The sequence below is a fragment of the Lissotriton helveticus genome, chromosome 3_2, assembly GCF_964261635.1.
Source record: "Lissotriton helveticus chromosome 3_2, aLisHel1.1, whole genome shotgun sequence".
Lineage (NCBI taxonomy): Eukaryota > Metazoa > Chordata > Amphibia > Caudata > Salamandridae > Lissotriton > Lissotriton helveticus.
The window spans coordinates 399109672-399129762 of record NC_136062.1 but is presented as its reverse complement, the minus strand read 5'-3'; the positions used below and the strand labels follow the sequence as shown (position 1 = coordinate 399129762).

At 44.2% G+C, this 20091-nt stretch overlaps 2 long non-coding RNA genes across 4 annotated transcripts in view; one reads left to right on the top strand and one right to left on the bottom strand.

The window, feature by feature from the left end:
* LOC144826338 (uncharacterized) overlaps positions 1-18913 on the bottom strand; it is a 311231-nt gene extending 292318 nt beyond the window's left edge. For 2 of the 3 annotated variants that reach the window (XR_013609795.1, XR_013609792.1), the window contains exon 1: positions 18844-18913. This is a non-coding gene — a long non-coding RNA (uncharacterized LOC144826338). The remainder of the gene's footprint in view (positions 1-18843) is intronic. The other variant, XR_013609793.1, reaches the window with a different exon arrangement.
* A 152-nt stretch (positions 18914-19065) lies between these two features.
* The window catches only part of LOC144826029 (uncharacterized), a 335744-nt gene continuing 334718 nt past the window's right edge, over positions 19066-20091 (top strand). The window contains exon 1 of the long non-coding RNA XR_013609674.1: positions 19066-19203. This is a non-coding gene — a long non-coding RNA (uncharacterized LOC144826029). The remainder of the gene's footprint in view (positions 19204-20091) is intronic.

The following is a 20091-nucleotide window of genomic DNA, read 5'->3' as shown; positions in this document are numbered from 1 at the left end:
CATCATGCATCATTACTGCAGGCATAAAACACATTACGCAAAAAAACAGCAGTGCATCACAGTACACGGGAGCCTTACGCCCTCCTGGTAAACACAGGTATCATCTGCCCCCAGGCCAATTGGCCTTACACCAGTGCTCAAATGCCTTATGTCCAGAAAGTCAGGGCTCCTACAGGACCGTCTACTGGCCCTCTGGCTGCCAATACAGCAAACAAAAAGTGTGCAATGCACTGGAGCATGGGGTGCAACTCACCCCCTCCTCACTCCCAAAGAACTGGCCCCCAAACGTTGCAGCTGCCCACAACGGCAGCGCAGCTGTGAAAACCAAATCAGGCACTGGCACTAGTCATGGCAAGGGAACCCCTGTGACCGGGGCGCGTCTGGTGCCATCATCAGGCACCACCATGCGGCCAAGGGAATATCCACCATGGCACCCACCGTGCCATGAGAGCTCCGATTAGGCTCCCTCGTGTCTGCCCCACTCACTGGGGCATTAGATGATCCGGCACTCCTCCACTCTACCCCAACACCGGGGCATCAGATGTGTGCGCTTTGGCCTCACTGGGGAGGCTTCCGGGCAGCAGGACAACATGCGGGGCTCTCTATGGCCTTGGGAGCACCGCCTTGGACCCGGCAGCCTTTTCCAGCCGCCCACTGCCTCGCGCTGCCTGTCTCTCGGAGACGGGATTAGCATCCACTCTCCTTCCCGGTCGACGCTGCCCAGCCTCCAGACGGGCTGCAATTGACCGGCCGTGGGTTGGTGGAACAGGCACTGGCAACAATCAGGCAGGGGCGCTGCCTGACTTCCGCTTCAGTTTCACGGTGCGGCGCTCCTCTCCTCCAGCCTCAATGCAGGGTGGGCTCCCGTTGCACCGGTACTAACGGGTGGTCGGATCCCGCCGACAAGTGCTCAACCATGTGGGGTGGCCTCACACTTCGAGAACCATAAAGGCAGGGTGGGCGTCCGCCTCCCTTAAATGCAAAAATGTAGGCAGAAATTAGGGGGGGCTCCCGCTCCATCACAGGTACGGAGAACCCCTTGTAGTGTAGTTCCTATTTTCCCAATAGGCTCTGCGCATTGGAATAATACCTACAGCAGTAAAGGCCTAGGCCAGACGTTAACTAGGTCTACTACTGTCGATACTAGACTTAATTTTTGGGTTTGCCAGCTTAGCTCAGAGTCCTCCTTGAACTTTCTCGAATGTTCAAGGAGGACTTAACCTCCCTGATTAGACAAGAAGGGATTTAGTTTCTGACAACCATAGAACATGACAACTTTGCTCTCCCCTAATCGAGTCAATCTCGAGAGTTGTGTGAGCACAAGGCAATTATTTTACTCAGTCAGTACGTGCATTCTTCGTCTCATCAGAATGTAGAGAAAAGGAAGAGACGGGCGTGTTCAATAAAAAGGTGTTATTTATTGATCAGTCTCTTTTCTCGTACAAGAGAAATGGATCGATATGATTGCAATACTTATAGCTAAGTAAAGTGCATACATTAAAAGCAATAGTATAAAATAATACTGTAGAAACATTGATATGGTTTCTGAGCCATATGATGTTTAAAATGATTAAAATATATTTACATACACATATACATTTGACTAAACGTACTCAACTGGTGTTTCTAAATACGCCTACCCAGTGTACCTGACCTAAGTCTAATGCGTGGGCGGGAATAGAAAGTTACAGTTTAAGTTAAGTTTGTTTTTGCCAAGTGAATAACTAAAGAATTCTCTGTGAGGGGTTATTCAGTTCTGTACCTGGAATTTAGGATGAATGAGGAATGGTATCTCGTTCTCTGGTCTCGATATTCCAGGCTGCCTGCGAGGGCTGCCCGGAAGCGCCGGTGCTGGGTCTCTCGGCTTGAGATAGCAGCGCGTCTCTCAGCGCGTCAGGAAGGCGGGGCTGCGCCAGCGGGGTCTGCTCTGCTTCTGGGCTTCGGCAAGTATGGCTGCTCCGTCTCGTCACCACGCGTGTGTTTGCATAGGGCAAGATCGGCAATATTTATACCTTAAAGGTGCCGAGATTGACGTAAGGATGGACATAGATACGTCAATAAAGATGTCATACGACTTGCTCGTTAGCACATTCTTTACTAAAGTTCTCTGTGAAATCAAAACAATGGCCGCACGGATTTTCCAGGTTGTCATAGGTTTGATTTGTTATGAGAACGTCGTATGCCTTATCAGGGGCTGGAGGAATGTCGCTTGTCTAATTAGATCTCAAGCGTTATGACCTAATCAGATAACACGTTCCTGTGCCGTAGTGTGACTGAGTCAGATAACGGTATCTGCATCATGGGGGCTTGTCTTGCCTCATGGGCTGACAGTTAACTTGATAGTTAGTTTAACCAGAATAGGGTCAGGAATAGGGGGATTGATTCAGAACCTATAGGAATACACGACACCCACTCCACGCTAACTATGGTCATATCTACTAATCTATGCATAGTATAACATAGTACAACATACTATAGAGTAGTGTGTATACCTTACCACCCCAAAATACATTAATGCATTTCGAAATTTTCAAATATACGAAAAATTGCAGTCATATATATTGTATGCACTTAAGCTGTATAATAATGCTAAGAATTCACGCATTTGTATACATTAATGCTTATTTGGTATATGAGAATTACACATGAAATGGCTCTTAATATGGCTATACAGAAAGAAAGTTCGAGACCATTTCATCACATAATAAAAATGCTCGTGAACATACCAGCGGGCAGCTAAAGTCTAAAAAGTATCTAAAAATAGAAATCTTAGTTCTCTAGGAATAGTTTCTTACTTTAAGCAGAAGATCAGTGTCCCGGAAAAAATATGGGAAAATATTTTTAGGGGCTTGCTGAAAAATTGCTGTCCGTGAACTGGAGTGTAATTGTTCATGTGACTTCATTTTTAAAGTTGAAGGCCGAATTCAGAGAACGCCGTGTGCGAGTTTACTCAAAAGTCTCTATTTCTGTTCTGGCGAGAACATCATATCATTTAGGCTTTCGAAAAAACTGTCAACAGCTTTATGGGAAAGTTCCACTAAGTCGGAAATAGGTGTAACCATGCATTCATGCGCATGATTGTCTCCATTGACATTCTGATTTGCATTGCTGACAGAAGGTCGTACCTGTTCGATGCTGCTTTCATCTTGAACTTCACTACTCTTCAATCGTAGTGGTGAAGTTTCCACGAATGCCGTCATCAGGATTGGCAGCCTTTGAGGGCAGCACAAAGCGTGAACCTTGGTAGGAACCAACAGTGTATCTGCATCCACTGGCGCATCCGATTGTAGCGTCAGACAGGTGTCTAACACGCATTCTTCTCCGCATAGCAGACACCTTAGTACATACAGGTAAAACACACCTTTGCCACATTGGTCGAAATGATAGAAACCAAGTCATGTTCAGGTCTCTAAGCCGGGAGAGTCCCAGGATTTTTGATATCCGGTCCCGGTATCCAATGGCTAGGATTGTATCTTCCATTGTCGCGAGAGTTTGATCTGTGACATGGGTTGCCATAACAAAAAATAAGGACTAAGAATAGGATTCCTGCAATTAGTCCCAGGATCAGGGGAAGTCCGCCAAAAATCGAATGGACGAAATCTGGAAAAATACCCAGTATGGCTTTGAATGGTGTTAATGCCATCGAAAATACTGTCTTAAATACCTTTGAGACCCCTGTGGTATCAGAAATATTTAAGATTTCGCTCAGGATTTCCGCGAAATGTACGGGGGAATTAGTTGATAATAATGTATGTATCTCTGCAGTCGTCCTTGCGACTTGTAGATCATAAGTTTCTTTTGATGACGAGAGCCTGGTAGGCGTCTGAAGAAGGACTGTTTTCATTCTGCTTAAAGTATCTATTCGAATAGAAGTAATTTTCAAATCTGGCCATGCCCTTGCCTCCCTGTCTGGAAAGGAGCTGGGAAACAAAGAGTGTCCACAGCACTTGACCTTCGCAGTAGTAGTTACTAGATAAGGAGTCCCGGGCATAAGACTACAACATCTGCGGTCTACAATAAGAATGTAACTCCCATTATAGAGTCTTTGAAAGAATGGTTCTATTTCAGTTGCAGGTGCGCCTTGCTGGTGACATGAAAAGGTTGTATGAATTCCCTTCACAGGCTCCATGCAAACTAATTCCATTACACAGAAGCGTGCCGCTTAGTGACATCGCACAATCGTTGCCACCAAGAAACACTTTCTGTCCTTTATTACTGACACATGCATGTGAATAGGGCAGGTTCCATGTTGTTTTAAGGTACCCCTTTCCCAATTTCTCGTACATGCCAGCCTGTATATATTTTTGGCAGTATTGAAACCTGAAGGTTGAGATTGGAATATTTATGATTCCGTGTATTATCCATTCACTGACAGGTCGTTCTGACATTGTCATTGGTAATCTTTCTAGTTTTTCAATGCTCAAGATTGTATAATCAGCACCCTTTTGCGCCATACCGATTTGTCTATCAGTAAGGTTAAAGATTTGGAATAGTGACGTTGTGTTGATTAAACGCCAAGGCACATAGCCTGAACGCAGATTTTGTAACGTCCAGCCAAGCTGTACAATAGAACGCAATTGTGACTGACCATGTTGTAATAACAGTAAGTCTTGCGATAATATATCGATTGCTGAAGACACAATGCTGTCCAAAGAAAAAAATCTGGAGGACAGAGTCATTAACCCATTGTCCACTACAGAAAGTGATTTTTCCAAATTAATACGGTCAATTTCCCGTATTCTCTCTGCTGTTTCAATTTGAGTAACCTTCCAGGCCTCATCGTATGCTGCATATACAGAGGCTGCTATGAAACGCTTTTGACGCTGTTTGCGTGGTCCCATTATGAAATCACGCAAGTCAGCACCATCAGTAAGTAAAGTTAGGTGTTGCTTAATTTCAGGCAGTGTGGAAGTTTGTAGCCATTGTAGGCATAATTTGCCCACACTGTAGGTTGTTATTATCCCTGGGTGATGTCTTTGGGGATATCTAGGGTCTGGCCTGGTCATTTTGAACCCCTGTGTTTTGTTCAGGAATCTGTCTTGACAGTTATTTGTATCTGTGGGCCAGATCAACCAATGTTTCCAATCAGGATGTGTTCTGTTTTGGTTTAATATATGGTTTACGTCTATCTCTTCATCTGTATCAGAGCTATTGCTAAACATTGTTGGCTTTGGAATAGACGGTTTATTTAAATCTTTGATTTTGGCTAAGCCGAGACAGGTGGTTTGTTGAACAGTGTCATTTAAGAATATCATTTGTTCTGGGATCATGCAGGCTCTAAACAAAGCTTCTATACCCTGTACTTGCCATTCTTTTGTACCCCAAACACTTTTCAAATCAACATTTTTGTCCCAATAATCAAATCCAAAAGTATTCATTTGTTCAAAGAACGAGTCTGAATATATCAATTTTGTGTTGGTTATCATGGTTTTCATCCCTGTCTTGTTTGACAATTTGAAATAAAAGGTTTCAGCATTACATGTGTTAAAACCTGAAAAATATGAATATTTGTCATAAACTGATCTTGGGCTCCCTTTTGGAGGAGTAGCACAATGTTCCCATTGATTATAATTTAAAACATTTCTAGGTTGTGCAGATCTATGTATAAACTGGTTACCATAGTGGTTATAGCAATACATACTATCATAATTTGTAGAACCTTGCAAATAATCATGTTTGGTAAATTTAGCAGACATTACTAAATCAGACATCATATTATTAATGCTTTCGAAGTCCCAATCATCAGCAAATGAGTTTGGTTTCACAAAGTCACTCAAGGAGATCTTAATTTGGTGTGGATATTTCAGGATCTCGACCGGACCATAAATTTCATAGTCAGTGTTGTCCCAGGCTACCCCACCAGGTATAGGATTGGCTGTGAAGTTGGCTGAAGAGAGTTCTCTTTGACGTGTGAAGATGTGTGTGGTTTGAGGACCAAGTTGATGTTCTGACTTGCTGTGTCCATTTTAGCATATTTTCCCTCAATGAAGCGTCCCAAAGTTAATACCATGATGAGCCAAAGTATGAGGATAAATGCGCCAAAACCCACCCAAAATTCAATCCATGGAGAAATCACATATGTTTCTTTCAGATGGTTCAAAAGTTCCTTAGCTTTGTCTTTAAAGGATTTTGATGATGGCTGTGTCTTTGATTCACTGAGGCTTTCAGAGGAATCATCGAAGTTTATGAAGTAGCCAGATGCAGTTCTGTCAATTGTTCCAATTGGTTCTGGAATTTTGTTTCTCGCATTTTCACTTGGTACTTCATTGTAGATTGGTGTTTCTCTGCTAAATGTTTTTATTTGGGTTTTCAGAGGTCTTAGTTCTATTGCATTGTTGCATAGTCCTTGTTGTTCTTCTGTAGGCGTTTCGAATGTGATGAGCCTCTTTGATAGGACCTCTGTACTGGTAGCAAACCTTGGTGTTCTGCTACTTATTGGGAGTCCACTTGGCCTACTGTTTGTTATCGGCCACATGTTGTGGTTTTACCAGGTCGATGGATACAACTCGGTTCTCCTTTTTACCAGCAAGTGGCGGTAGTACAACTGATCTTGTCCCGTTGACAGACAAGACAGGAACTGCTTTTCTGTAAGAAGGCCCAAATTCCTTCTTTACCGCGATCTTCTCCCTGACTAGATCCCCGACTTTTGGAATCCAGACAGGTCTTGCTGGGACAGGTGGTGATTCTTCAGTGGTTGTTGGCTGTTTCAACTGTATGTTGTTCAGGTCTTTTCTTGTTTTCTTCAAGTCCTGCAAAATAGCCAAACGGTCTTTGACATCAAAGCTTTTTTCTTTAACCACTGAAGTCTGACTGTCGAGGTCAGAGATAATCATTCTAGTTCCAAATAATAATTCGTACGGACTGAATCCCTTCAGAGAATTTCTTGGCAAGTTATTTAGACTACGTTGGACACTTATTAGATGTTTGACCCACCCAGCTCCCGAACCTAATATCCTTTCTATTATAGATTGCTTTCTGCCTTGGTTTTTTCTTTACACCATCCCGTACCCTCAGGAAGGAAGTGAGAAGATTCCCGCTGGGCTGTGCTCATTTGGCCATGTTTCCCCCCAGGCTGGTGGGCTTGAGTGAAAACAATGGTCAAACGTAGCATGCTCTTAGCGTATATGCCATTTAGACTCGCAAATCTTCTATAACAGTCCGGACGTCAGCCGAGTGTTGGTGATCTACATTATAAGTGGAACTAGCCTGTATATGTTAATCGCAAGCCCTGATTTTTACTGCTGATATTATCTGCCGTAATACGACGAGGTATCAAACTCTTTGTCTCCCCACTGCGATCTCTATTGCAGTTTGGGCAGCGTTTTACAAACATGGTATGATGCAGGCTCATGCCTGGCCACCAGTACCGTGATTGTAATTCTTCCAGAGAATCTTTTAATTTAAGGTGTCTGAGACCCTCGCCCATGTGTGCGTCTGCGATTAACAACTTTCTCCTGTCCATGTTTGGAATCACTCTAGCCCCCACTCCAAGGATTCGAGCAAAAGGGACGGAGTTTGCATCGATTATGTATGTATAATTGAGTGGATAGTTGATCGGTAACGCTGAGCAGTCGCCTTTTGAAGACGTTTTCACCGCCAGCACTGTTTCACCATCAATGTGTTTTAATGTACGCTTTTATCGAACTACGGGAGCCGAGTTAGTGGCTGCCGCTGCGGCTGTTTCAGCCAATGAATTCCCTACAACGTGAACGCCATCACGCTGATGACTCAGTGAGTGTGTCACGTGAGTCTTTGGTAGTTCTTTTTGTAAAAGAGCTATTTGTTCCCAGAGCAGTTTCTGCTTTATTGGTGCATCTGTGTTATCTTTGTAACCGTTTTGAATCCAAGTCTGCAAATCCTTGTTGTATGATTTGACGCAGTAATACGAATCTGACACTATAAGTGTCGGGAATTCGCGATCCGCATTATCTAGCGCCATTTTCAAAGCTAATATTTCAGTTTGTTGTTCTGAATTAGTTTCTACCAAGTGTGTTTTTGTTAATAGAGGTCTTAGTTTACCTCCGCACCACACTTCTTTTGTAATCTCACATGTGGGGTTTTATGCTTGTTCTCCCCAAACGGAGGGTTGAGCATGTCCGTCTGTATAGATTACACAGGCATAATGTCGTAGAGGCAGAATGTCAATTGGCAGAGGATATGTTTTTTCATATTCTAGATTTTCCATTTCTTCTAGTTCTGGATCAAAGTAGTAGTATACTTTGTCCGTTGTGATTGAATTTACCCATTGTAACCATTCTGGATCCAATGTTGTTGTTGGTAAATTACACGGTGTTGTCAATGCCTCAAAGGCTGATTCAGCTGTTCTGACTGTGATATGTCTACCGTCAGCTATGTCTTGTTCTCTAGCTATTGCGGTTTGAACTGCATGAACAATTTTTTATTTGTTGCTGAATCTCTGTTCAGCTTTTGTGTACAAGTGTGATTTGAATGCAATTGGTACCTTTTCTCCCTCATTAGAGGTCAGGTATGTGAATCCGCATCTCCCTGGGATGACTCGAATCACAAGATTGCGTGTGTTATCACGTGTTTCTAATTTTGTTTTAATTAGCATGTCTGTTTGTAAGGATCTCAGAATTTCTGTGTGTATTTGAGTCCAACTGGATCTTTTAAAGTCTGGTTTAATTAGATCATAAAGGGGTTTGACCCTTTCTGCGTAATTTGCAATGTATGTTCTTCCGAAATTTAGGAAGCCTAGAATTGACTGTAGGTTTAGTGTTTTAGGAGCTTGGATTACGGCACATTTCTCTAGGAAATTGTCAGCCAGGCTTTTGCCTTCACTTGATAACTCATATCCTAAGAATAGGACCGTCAGATGGGCAATTCTGGATTTTTTAAAGTTGAATTTGTAACCCTCTGCAGCGAACCCAAGTATTATGGTGTTCACTCTTTTCAAGTGAGTATCCAAGTCATCATCTGTTAAGTAAATGTCATCGACATAAGATAATGCTTCATCATCATATAGTTGTAGTAATTCTGTTACTCTCGCTGAGAATACCCCCGGGCTGACCGACAGAATTGTTTTTGAGTGCCATTTACTGAGAATGCAGTTAAATATCTGCTCTCTGGTGCTATATTTTGACAAAAGAATCCATTGGAGATGTCCAAGGTTGTTTTGTATTTTTTGCGCACTATGTTATTCATTAGTGCAGCACTGTGTGAGTTTTGCACTGCAAAAGTTTTGCAACATGTGTTAAGGTGTCGGTAATCCAAAACTAGACGATATGAGTTGTCTGGTTTGGAGACCGGAAACAAAGGATTGTTCATTTGTGAGGTGCAAGTTTCAATCACCCCCTGGTATTCTAGCTGATCTAGTATATCATTTACCTGTTTTTTAGCTTCTTGCTTAATTGGGTACTGCCTTTGTGCAGTTGGTTCTGATTTTAACTGGATTTTGTGAGGAGAATCCTCATCCCATCCTACATGATTTTTATATAAAGCAGGTGCTAGAGCCACTGCCCACTTTCTAGCAAGTGTATATTTTGTATGAATCGGGATTTGATTCGAGAAGGCAGGCATAATTACTTCTTCGCCATGAGGGCACTCCCTAAAACTCTGGTGGCCAGTCTTTTTCAGCTAGAAGGATATCATAGCCCTTGGAGAGATTATCCCAAAATAGTCCCCTTATTTTCCTAGTCTTATCTCCCTCTATACGTAATGTTATCTCGTATATCTTGTGGGGTTTGCTAACTCTGGTGTCTGCAGTTTCCACTTGAAGATATTCATTCGTGTCCACTGTCTCCAGATGATTCATAAGGACTTTGCGAGCTATGCTCACTTCTGCTGCACTGTCTAGCATTGTCTGAGCCCACTCTCCGTTTTTCAGTTGTGTCCTCAGTATTCTCGGCATTGTTAACTACCTTGATACTGGCTACCTTCTTTTTAGGAAATTGTAATTTCTTTTTTAGATGAGCAGGTTCCTTGTCTTTGGACTTGGCGTGCTCTTCTCTTTGTTCTGATCGTCCTCTTTCCGATTTCTGCGAGGAATTCTGAAAAGATTGAGAGGGACGTGTATCAATGTCTTGATATCTATCAGGCTTTTTTATATTATCCCTATTTCTAAGGTTATATCTATTCCCAGAGGGGTCACTCTGGGGTGACCTGTGTCTCTGGTTCGGAGATTTCTCCCTTCGCCTAGGAGACCTTCCTCGGGACTGGAATTTCTTTTCTTTAGGATTGGATTGTTTGTTTCCATCCCAGTTCTTTTTTGGTGAATTATTGTTAAGAAATATTTTTTCAGGACTTTCAGTCAGTTGCGGTTTTACTGATATTCCACCTAAACTATCTCTACCTAGTTCCTCATAGGATTTTTCTATGATTCTGGCTATTTCAGCTGGTTGGTCTGCTATATCTGTCTCTTTTAACCTCTGGCGGATCGCCACGTTTGCTGCTTCACCTTTTATGTTGGCTAATAATATAGCCGATACCTGCTTGAAGTCTTTTAGTAATTTCATACCAAGAGTTAAAGCAGGCTCTGGACCGTATTCATCTTGAATCTGTTTTAGCACATCTGGTATTACCGAAATGGATGGAACACCGTGCGTTTTTGTGTAGATGGAAGCAAAGACTGTACCCCAAGTGTCACAGTCCTCTATGAGTGGTGCGATTCCCATTGGGAGACATAGTCAGAATCCTGTGTTTTTCTAATGGGGTGGTGTCAGGAAACACCGCCTCTATTTGGGTAATTTTCTGTGCCAACCAGAATGGTATTTGTTCCCGTTTAGCCGGTACTTTACCTAGGCAGGACTGGATGTTCTGTGGTGTAATTTTATTTGTGTTTCCCTGGTGAGGGGTCAGCTGTGGAAGTTTAATCGCTGGCTGAATTGTTGAAGTCCGCATCACATACTGAACTAATTGTCTATGTATTTTTATTAATTGTTATAGTTGTACTAAAAGATCTGCTGCAGGCATTCTTTCGAAGTCTGGATGTGGTGTGTATCCGGCTAAGACCGGCCACGTTGCTCCTGGTCTACCTAAAGGACCGAGCCTTGTAATGTGATTGTTATGTATTAGGGCGCCATCAAATAAGAGCAAATGCTCTTGGAATTTGAGTGGTACTTCCACCTCCTCGAAAGGAGTGTAAATGTCAGGTGGTACCTCTATTTTGTAATAGTGGAAGTACTTTGTTACAGCATTAGCTGCTGGAAAATGTATCCATGTATAGTATACCTCTGTCTGCCGATATTCGTGTGCCTCAATTACGAATATGACTGTGCCACCTCTGTCAGTCCATTTTCTATAAGTTTTAAGGTTATAGATCTTCTTTTGATGACCGGAATGAGTTTTATATTCGGGTCTGCGTCTTGCATAGTAGCATCCGCTGCTGTGAGTTCAGTTGCTAATCTAACTGCCTCTCTTTCTTCATCACTTTCTGACATTTTACTGTCAGGATGGTTATTTTATTTGTTTGCAGATCAGGTTTCTTATGGAAACAGATTAGATGCACAATATTTTGGAACTGTTTATCCTTCAACGTTGACTATGCCAAGAACCATACATAGGAGTTCCCTCCTGCGAGGTTTTGGAGGATATAACCTTTCACCCACTCCAGACGTCTTTGGAGTATAATGGGAAAAGGGGTCTGAGTGAGAAAGCACGACTGAGTTACTCTAAATGTCTTACGTTAGTTTTATCGCCCTTTCCAAACACGTTGGGCGCCATGTAGTGTAGTTCCTATTTTCCCAATAGGCTCTGCGCATTGGAATAATACCTACAGCAGTAAAGGCCTAGGCCAGACGTTAACTAGGTCTACTACTGTCGATACTAGACTTAATTTTTGGGTTTGCCAGCTTAGCTCAGAGTTCGCTAGAAACGTTCTCGAATGTTCAAGGAGGACTTAACCTCCCTGATTAGACAAGAAGGGATTTAGTTTCTGACAACCATAGAACATGACAACTTTGCTCTCCCCTAATCAAGAGTCAATCTCGAGAGTCGTGTGAGCACAAGGCAATTATTTTACTCAGTCAGTACGTGCATTCTTAGTCTCATCAGAATGTAGAGAAAAGGAAGAAACGGGCGTGTTCAATAAAAAGGTGTTATTTATTGATCAGTCTCTTTTCTCGTACAAGAGAAATGGATCGATATGATTGCAATACTTATAGCTAAGTAAAGTGCATACATTAAAAGCAATAGTATAAAATAATACTGTAGAAACATTGATATGGTTTCTGAGCCATATGAGGTTTAAAATGATTAAAATATATTTACATACACATATACATTTGACTAAACTTACTCAACTGGTGTTTCTAAATACGCCTACCCCGTGTACCTGACCTAAGTCTAATGCGTGTGCGGGAATAGAAAGTTACAGTTTAAGTTAAGTTTGTTTTTGCCAAGTGAATAACTAAAGAATTCTCTGTGAGGGGTTATTCAGTTCTGTACCTGGAATTTAGGATGAATGAGGAATGGTATCTCGTTCTCTGGTCTCGATATTCCAGGCTGCCTGCGAGGGCTGCCCGGAAGCGCCGGTGCTGGGTCTCTCGGCTTGAGATAGCAGCGCGTCTCTCAGCGCGTCAGGAAGGCGGGGCTGCGCCAGCGGGGTCTGCTCTGCTTCTGGGCTTCGGCAAGTATGGCTGCTCCGTCTCGTCATCACGCGTGTGTTTGCATAGGGCAAGATCGGCAATATTTATACCTTAAAGGTGCCGAGATTGACGTAAGGATGGACATAGATACGTCAATAAAGATGTCATACGACTTGCTCGTTAGCACATTCTTTACTAAAGTTCTCTGTGAAATCAAAACAATGGGCGCACGGATTTTCCAGGTTGTCATAGGTTTGATTTGTTATGAGAACGTCGTATGCCTTATCAGGGGCTGGAGGAATGTCGCTTGTCTAATTAGATCTCAAGCGTTATGACCTAATCAGATAACACGTTCCTGTGCCGTAGTGTGACTGCGTCAGATAACGGTATCTGCATCATGGGGGCTTGTCTTGCCTCATGGGCTGACTGTTAGTTAACCTGATAGTTAGTTTAACCAGAATAGGGTCAGGAATAGGGGGATTGATTCAGAACCTATAGGAATACACGACACCCACACCCTGGGGTTCCCTCAAGGAAACTTCCCTCAGCGCTACACGGCACCTGCACTCTTCAGGCTGGCACCTGAGAAGTGGTAGCACTCATGAGGCGCTTTTGCAGCAGTTTTCAGCCACAAAAGCGGTGATAATTTTATCCCTAAATCAGCAAGATCACGCTACCGCGTGAATCTTTGCCTTAGCGCCCTTAACCGTAACACCCACCTTTGCCTCTCTAATGAGATGCAAAGTAGACATTCCTTCCCAGAATAACTGGAGAAATGACGCCATTATCAATGGGCCCACTAACAAGCATAGCGATAAGAAAAGTAGCGCTAACCTTGGTTATCGCTACTTTCCTTACGCCTGCTTTTAGTTTGACCTAGCCATGATATCCAATGGAAGGTGGATATCATGGTTGAGTCTTCCCTGCCCCATCAGCAAGCTAACGCCAAACGTTGTGTGATTATCACTGGATTTCCAGCGATAATCGCACAATTGCCAGCTTGCGCCTGGAATTTTATCACTTATGAGATAAGCGTTGCCATTAGCACGCTATCTCAGCGATAAAATTTGGCGATAGCTGGCGATAATTATCCTAGCGCTAAGTGCGCTTAGCGATAATTATCGCCGGTTGTTGCCGATATGCCCCCTAGATTTAAAAAAATTAGGGATAAGCAGCCTGGGGTGCTGATGAAAAGGGAGAGCCCAAAAGGTCAAATGAATTTGCCTGTTGTGTTGATTATTCCCAGGGGGTGCGGGTAAATCAGACTCCCTTTTCTGCCCCAAAGCATCCATTACCTCTTCCCTGTTTTTCCGCTGCCAGATTTCCTAGTCATTCATTTCTATTTCTCTTGCTCCCTTCCCCAGCGCCTTGAGGTGGCCTGAAGTTTGAAAGAAGCACTTCCCAAACTACCAACATGACAGAAGCATCAGTAATGCAGCAGCCCAAGGGAAGGTAATGATTGGGACAATATTTTAACCTATTTCCTTTAGGAATTGTGTGATGCGCCACTAACTCGCCTACAACGCCCCAGCCAACAACGTAGGCAGCGTTACGGGCCCTAGTCCAAGGAGGGGAATATGCCCCCCCGCTGCTGTTTGAATCATAAAATGCAGCAATAATCAGGGTCCAGTAGGCCACGCGGGTCTCTGGCCTCCGGTGCAACTGCACCTGCTTTACCAATGGAAGCCACGCCCATGGCTTCCTCTGTGTCTTTCTACGGGACATAGGCGTTAAGCTGATGAGTTAGTGAGCGGGTACCCTGCCTCGCTGAGGTCTGTCACTGTTATATTACAAAAACACGCTGATCAACCGAAACGAAATGTTAATTGTAAGGCATGCACGTGCACCCTCTTCACTCTACTACAGGGGTCTCCAACCTTTACTGTAGTGAAGTGAGGTCCTTCTGGTCAGTGAAAATCGTCGTGAGCTACTAAAGTCCAAGCATCTCGTGCATTTTTCAGAGACACCTCACCACCCTCATTCATTGTCTTGAGGCTACTTTGTTTGTGCCCATACTGTGGTTTGAACAAAATACATAGACCTATGCAGCTGTTCAAAGCTGTCAGCAGACTGAAGATCATAACATAATTAATTGTATATCTGTCTCACCTCATTTACGACACTGCTACCCACTGTGTCCCGTAACATGATAACGATAACTGCATCTTAGTGTTAATCAGGCAAGACAAGGAAATACTTCCCCCATAGGATCACAAACCAAAGAAAACACTTTGAACCACCCACCCTACACTTGACATAGCTTGCTAACCATGTAGGCAAGTGCTTTAGTGCCACATTAGTAAGTACTATAAAAATGCTGCAACAGAAGGCTTCCCCTTTCTTCATTATCAAAAAAAGTAAAACAAAAAAGGGAGAAAAGTTACGTTAGTAAGTAAAACATTATTTCTTTCATGTCCGGACCTTTGCAGACTATTTGAACAACAAATGGAAGATATTTGGAAAGGTGACAACCTTACTTTCATTATAAAGCACTTCACTCAGTTCTATAACACATGCTTTAACGCTGCAAAGAAAATGCATAGTTCTGCAATGTTCAGCAACAGACTGTCTGCTAAGCTTTGCACTCGCTGCACAGTACTCTTCTATTCCCAGTAATATAATAGCATTAAACATATGGCAATGTCCCGGAGCACATACCTCAATAAACCGAAAGTTCCATTACCAACTACTACTTAACTACTCTAATGTAGAGAACAAATTTATTCACACTTACACATTGACATATTGAAAACGCTCTAAGTGAGCATGAATTTGTTCCTTAAAACAAATGTTAAATCTGATCACACCACGTGCATGCACACACACTCCAGATATCTGTTGAACTCAACAACCTGCTTTCCTCCTACATAAGCCATAAGTTTCTAAATCAGGGCAATAGAGTACTTGCATGGGTAAAATCAGGTAAGGCGTAATGAGCCTGCTCAAAAAATTCCACGCAAGAAAAAATTGCATCATCTCAGACTGAGCCACTAAAACTGTAATCAGAAGCTGCCTTTATTAAACGCACACTAGTATAGAAGTACTCAACCAATCAAATTGTTTTGCATAGCTGTGGTGCACCAAAACACAGCTCAGTGTCAGGGATGCCTTGGCACACAGGAAGAGTGTGAGCGACGATAGGCTGGGAGTGACAGGACTAGACAGAGGTGAAGAGCCTGTTTTGGGAGGATTGGATCAGTGATTTCAACTTCGCTGACACCGAGTTTTAAAATTGAAAGAAGACATAATAAAGCACAGTGGAAGCCGATGTAAAAATCAAAGAGCCTTGCACTGAGCTGCTTTTATTGACTACAACACAAAGGCAAAATGTAACCCCTTGCATGTTGCCGCGATTCTGCGCCACACTCCGATCGCGGGTGCGGTCATGACGGCCCCCAGCAGTCATCAGCATGCAAGGAGTAAAAGCGTCCTGTGGTCTGTGAAAGGAGTTCAGGACAGGCAATCATATTTGATTTTAACATTGGCCTCCACCAGAGGAGAAACTAGAGCCCCGAACGCCACATTTCAGACCTGTGAAGTGCTCGGGTGCGGCTGTGTGTGTGCTCGGGAGGGGGGTGGGGTGGGGGGGCTGAAGCCCTTTGATTCCAATGGGTGTTGCACGCCTGGCCTCCACCGTGGTAGCAGCTCATTGCCTGCAAGGACCTTCAATTTTACGGTCGGCTGCCACCGAGCTTTGTTACTGAAGGCAGAAGTAAATAGCAAGGGCAGCGGATGTTAAAAACAAAGGCCTTAAGGCAGCCTAAACAACGAAGCCACCAAGTAATGAGGGGGTGGGACAGCGTTTCCTTTCGGGCCCTTGAAAACCCCTTGGTTGGGGATGGGGTAATGGGCATTCCAGGTAGAAAGTTGGTGTTAGGGTGTTAGTGCACCTCCGAGTTGACCAGCAGGTCAGATTCAACTGTCTATAGTATATAATAATATGATTTTTCTGCCTGATAATGGACTTGGTATAACGTTGCACATGAATTTGAAAATGGGGGCGCCATAAATGATTGTTGCACTAGGCACACCAGCGCTAAAGCCGGCCCTGCTGTAAAGAACTATAAGCAAACAATGCAGGTGAGCCATGGTGTATGTACCCGGGTACATAAAACAATATTGCAGATTGTGTGTTTACAATTGAAAGTCTTCTGCAGTGTGAAGACCCACAGGCAGTAGAGGTTCCGTTTTTATGTAGCAGGATTGTTTTCTATGTCCACTCTTTTTATACTTAAATAGAGCAGTTTATTCCCATTTCCCCACCTGTAAATTCATGGCATTGCTGTGTACTAATGGGAAGGACACAGATCGTTGCTGCCTAAATGTGAAAGGGCGAGTAGACGCCTTGTTCTTTAAACCACCTGGAGGGAATGAGAAATTGTAAAGATAATCATGAAAGAAATTCTCAGGACAGGCAGAGGTGAAACAAAATCCCTTAATAATTAGGAGACAGCCGAGTCCTGTGTGCGCTGTTTGTGCACCCCCCGCCGCCGTGATGCTCTGCTTCAGAAAGGCAGAGACTAGGGGCAGAGCAACCTATTCATCACGGAGGGGGGGGGGGGCGAAAGTGACACATTCTTAGTGCGACTTAAACACTTCCTTTCCAACATCGTGCACGGCGCCCCTGGCTTCCCTTCACGGCGCACCAGGGCGCCGCGGCGCACAGTTTGGGAACCACAGGTCTATACAATGCAGCCCCCCCACCCCACCTGCTCCCCCCACCAGCAAAGACGCAGTGCCAGCCCTTTCCAAGGCAACAGGGAAGAGAGCCCTGTCAGCAGAGACCACACCCCAGCCTTCTTGGAACAGTTCTAATGTGCAGCCCTTAGTGCACATGCACCCCCACCCATGTGCAACCCAAACATTCAGTAGCGGAGAAGCTGCGCAGACCCGATCTACGAGCAGCAGAAATGATCTCCATCGCTCCTGGCCTGGAACATACCGGGCAGACATACTTCACCTGGAGGGGAGGGCGGGATGCAATATTTCCGGCCCCCAACGCTCACAGCAGAGACAACACGCCACAATGGATGCAGGGAGTCCTTGAAATGCATTTTACACGTCAGGTTAGGCCCAGACTGTTTACCACACAGACCAGTAGGGCTGACTCGGCTTCCATCTTGTAAGTGGTGGGCATCGTGCCCCATGCTTTACCACTAGAAAGAGGAGGAAAACAGTACCCGCCGACCTAAGCAGTGCTCCCCCAGTCCGTGACATGGTAGCAGAGGCCAGAGAACCCACCGCTGTTTACCCGAGCACATCCTTCCAGGCTCCTATTTATTTATGCGTTTTTATATAGCGCGGACTTTACCCGAAGGTGTCAGAGCACTTCACAATAGGAACAGAACTGCTACATGAGAACATTACAAGTGAACAAATTACAAAAGCAAACGTTACATTACATGAGGCAAAAGTGACAATCGTGAGCAAACAAAATACAAGAGGTAGCAAACGGTGCATTACAGGAGGAAAAAGTGACAGCAAACGGTGCATTACAGGAGGAAAAAGTGACGTGTGCAGGTTACAAAAGCATACAAAGTACAATTAGGAGGTGGAAGAGGTGTGGCGCCGCGGCCAGGGCGACTGACGCTGGAATCTGGGGACCACGGTTCGATCCCCGGCTCCGGCGGCAGGTTAGCCCAGCACCATGTGACTCTGGGCAATATCTCGCTTAATCTTCCCGACGGCCCCCCAGCGCCTAGAGACCCTTACGGGTGATTGTGCGCTTTACAAATGTGGACTTTACTTTATAACACTACAATAAATTGAGGACACTCAAACACAAGAACAAACGTTATGTAGGCAATGGTGGCACTTGTGAAAGTATCGAAAGCAAACAAAATTTAAGAGGTAGCAAACAGTGTGTTACAAGAGAAAAGTGACGTGTGCACGCTACAAAAGAGTGCCAAACACATGTAAAACAGACCGCGCGGAATGCTTGAGCCCATCTGAATGTGCGCCAGGGGCCTCTTTCCAGAGTTGACTCTGATGGCAGACATTGTCACAGCTCGGCCCCTAGCATCACTTTTTCAAATGTTCAGGACAGCGCTACACACTAAAAGGGTTCAGATTTAAACTGGATATGTGGCAATGCTAAGCGCTATAAGCCTGATGCGAGTCTTTGGGGGCTCTTAAAACTCCGACACAGCTTGCGCCTCAAGGCTTTGATTCTGGTTACTTCTGGTATCAAAGTTTAAAATCCCGTGACTACTATCTAACCCTGTAGGCTTACATGCACTTAGCCCAGGGTTTTTACCAACTATCTTGCTATAGAAATGATCCAGACCAGGGTCACACTTACCAGTCCTGCGCAGCGTGTTCGTTGGATGAGGCGGCAATTACGAAGTGCGGTGCTAGGATGGAAAAGGCAGGCGGCGCCTGACTTCAGGAAGAACGTCACGTTCTTTGGCCCGCCCCGCCCCAGCTAAGCTCAATTCAGCCAATCTCAGAAGCTGGATTGGGTGAGGGCGGGCAAGGGATGAAAGCCCTAAAAGACAACGAAGGAATACAAAATAAATGCTAACAACGAATCAGAGAGCAGTCACGAGCTACTCCCAGAGGGTCGAGCGGGTGGGGACCCCTGCTCTACTGCGATACACGGTTCCAATACTGTCAAAACAACAGAAGTGAGGAGAATGAAGGCACGAACTACCGCTGACTGGTACCAGTACAAAGTGCAATCGATTACTTTCTTGCTCATTGTGTTCAATTTGGGGATTTACTTTACAGTAAGAAGAAAAGATATCTTAAGCACTTTTGAAGTGCAAAATTAATTATGACTTTTCTTCAATTCCCAAAATTCTCTTTGAAAAGAATGAAACGACGGGGCGTTGACTCTGAAATTGGTGTCACATTTTAATTCCCAAAACTCAAGGATTCGTATGAAGTTATTTGCGATTAAACATGAAGCGATGTAAAAAAAAAACAGCCAGTAACATCATTTTTCCGGTGTAAAAATAATAGTTGATGTTTGTGAGCGGGCATTTGAAAATGTTAATCTCCGTCCAAATTATATTCCGTTTTTGGAAATGACGTGTAGATGTGGCAGAGTCGAGCCAGCAGCTAATGCTTGTTACTCTGCGGTGTTGGCAGCGTGTACTAGCTACTGCATTTTACTCTGGAGTGGTGTCAGCGTTTCCTAGCTAATGCATGTTACTCTAGTGGTGTCAGCATGTCCTAGCTAATGCAAGTTACTCTGGAGTGGTGTCAGCGTGTCCTAGCTAATGCATGTTACTATGGAGTGGTGTCAGCATGTCCTAGCTAATGCAAGTTACTCTGAAGTGGTGTCTGCGTGTCCTAGCTAATGCATGTTACTCTGGAGGGGTGTCAGCGTGTACTAGCCAATGCATGTTACTCTGGAGGGGTGTCAGCGTGTACTAGCCAATGCATGTTACTCTGGAGGGGTGTCAGCGTGTACTAGCCAATGCATGTTACTCTGGGATGTTGGCCGCATGTACTAGCTACTGCATGATACTATGGCGTGGTGTCAGCGTGTACTAATTAATGCATGTTACTCTGGGGTGTTGGGAGCAGTTACCAGCTAATGCAT